Here is a 2,500-nt window from a genome sequence, read left to right as displayed (position 1 = left end):
ACCTTCCTCCTGTTCTTGAGACGCTTAACACTTACGACCAGAGGCTTTGGTTGCCAGTGAATGTGAATCTAATGTCTGATTGCTCCTCATGGTGTGTTGACGCTCTCGCGCCTTCTTCTGGGGGCATATTACAAAACCTACTCTTGATCCTGCTCCCCTTCATCTTCCTCTTCTTCCTCCTCCTCCTCCTCCTCCTCCTCCTTCCTACCTACCTCTCTTCCTCCTATTCCTCCAGTACCTCCACTATCACCTCCACCACCACCTTCACTACCTCCACCAACACAATCTCTATCACCACCTCCACCACCATCTCCACCACCAAAACCTCTACCACTACCACCTTCACCACCATCACTACCACTTCCACCACCTCCACCAGCACCTTCACTACCACCACATCCACCACCATCACCACCACCACTAACTACACCTCCACCATCACTTCTACCCCCTTCCGGACTACCACCACCACTACCACGATTACCACCACACCACCCCTTGTACCAACCCCACCTCCTCTACCACCATCGCCACCTGCATTTCCACCCAATCATCACCATCACTACATCAATCTCCACTTCTTCCTCCTCCTTCTCCTTCTCCTTCTCCTCTTCTTATCCCTCTTCCTACCCCTATTCCTCCTTTCTTCCTCTTCCTTTTCCTACCCTCCTCCTATTACGTCATTCTTCCCTCTTCTCCTTCTATTCATTCTTGCCCCCTACTTGAACCCGTCTTCTTCCTTCTCCTTATCCTCGTCCTTCATCTTCCCCTTTTTTTCTTCTTCATCCTCCTTCTCCTTCTTCTTCTCTTCCTCCTCCTCTCCTCCTGCTCCTCGTATCTACTCGTAAGTTCCCCGTGCACTACTATCTCCATCCCATCTACATACCCGTCCACCCACCCCCACCCCCCACCCCCCGCCCCCCACCCCTCGCTTCCCATCTTTCCATCCCACACCGGTCCACTGCTGACTGGATATTTTTCTCCTCTACCTTGTCTACCTCTTCAAGCAGCTCTCAGTCCTCCTTCTCCTCCTCCTCCTCCTCTCCTCCTCCTCTCTGCTCTAAGCCACCAGACCTCCACGTGCCCCCTCCTCCCCGTCCTGCTCCTCACCCTCCTCCTCCTCCTCCTCCTCCTCCCCCTCCTCTTTCTCCTCCGTTCCCGTGGCCTCCTGCACAAACCTCCAGCCTTCCACGTATGCTTCCATGACATTTTGGGGTTTAGCCCGTCTAAGTGGTCCTGTAATGTAGGTCAGATTATGTTTTGTGCCTAGAGAAGGTCACTGCCGCTTAGGTCTCCGCTGCCCCTAAAGTTCACCGGATTGACCTATTACTGGACACATTTCAACAGACTGTTGCCGTCTCCTGAAAGGCACCTGCTCTCCGACGACGGCACTGACGGAGGCTCACTTGTCTTAGCATGATACCAGCGTCTTGCAAGAGAGAAAGAGAGAGTGAGGGAGTTCCAGGCCGTACTCGTGACAAGGCCGCAAAGCTAACGATTCGGGCACGATCAGCCTTTTCTGGTGGTACGAAGATATAAACAGTATCCAAAGGAAATTATGACGATCTGTGCTCCCTTCTTCTCCCCTTCCTCTTTTCTCCATCCCCTGCCACCCAATTTCGCCTCTTTCTCCTCTCGAATCCTCCCCTTCCCTCCCTTCTCCTCCCCTCCCCTCCCCCTACACTATCCCCTCCTTCTCCGTCCCTCCTTCTGTCCCCCTCCACCTGTTCTTTTGTGGGTTGCGAGTCACCTTTGCCCCCGCAGATCCCGTTGCACACTATCTTGGGTCAGAGGGCACAAGAAAAAGAAAAAGGAAGTGAGAGTGCTGAGACGTGGTTGGGTGGTTCGGTGACAGGCACCCAGGCACCTCAGGAATTCTACCACCGGCTGTTGATGTTAGAACTTAGATAATAGGTGGTGACGAGCGACGAAAATGACTGCAAATAAATTTCAATGAATATACCCATTGAGTTTGCAAAGCAAAGGAGAACTGGATGTACTTTTAGTGTTAAAAGTTGTCAAGTACAACACATCTCATTAGGCAGTAGATCGTTTTCATATGCTTTTGGTATTAACAATAATAAGTGTTTCTTCAAGTTTTATTGACTAGGACATCCACACCCCCAGGTCATCATGAGTGGCCCTCGACCTCCCAATAGATCTCTCTAAAAAGAAATAGCACTGGACTTTTGTCTGTTCTGTATCAGTGTGTCACCAGCTAGCAGGATGGTAAGGTACGGAGCAGTTGTTAGCAGTGTTCTTTCATTATCATGAATAAAAGACGGTCGGATGAAAATAGTAGAATTTGATAGAGGTGTCTGCCAGTCCAGAGACCGAGAGCAACTCCGTCAAGGGTGCACTTCCAGATAGAAGTGAGGGTGATGATGGTCTAGAAAATGGCGTTGATGGTTTAGAAAATGGATGTCGGGGAGATGACTCTCCCCGACGTCAATGTCGCAGGACAACCAATAGCAGGTGGTCACCGTTGTCAATCATAGTC

General features: G+C 50.8%; 1 protein-coding gene across 1 annotated transcript in view; it reads left to right on the top strand.

The window, feature by feature from the left end:
- The window catches only part of Cda4 (chitin deacetylase Cda4), a 37,870-nt gene that overhangs the window by 844 nt on the left and 34,526 nt on the right, over positions 1-2,500 (top strand). The window lies entirely within an intron of this gene.

Source organism: Oratosquilla oratoria, chromosome 9, assembly GCF_046742065.1.
Source record: "Oratosquilla oratoria isolate Oo_2021 chromosome 9, ASM4674206v1, whole genome shotgun sequence".
NCBI classification, from domain to species: Eukaryota; Metazoa; Arthropoda; class Malacostraca; order Stomatopoda; family Squillidae; genus Oratosquilla; species Oratosquilla oratoria.
Note: the sequence above shows the minus strand (reverse complement) of the source record. Positions and strands in the feature narration are given on the sequence as shown.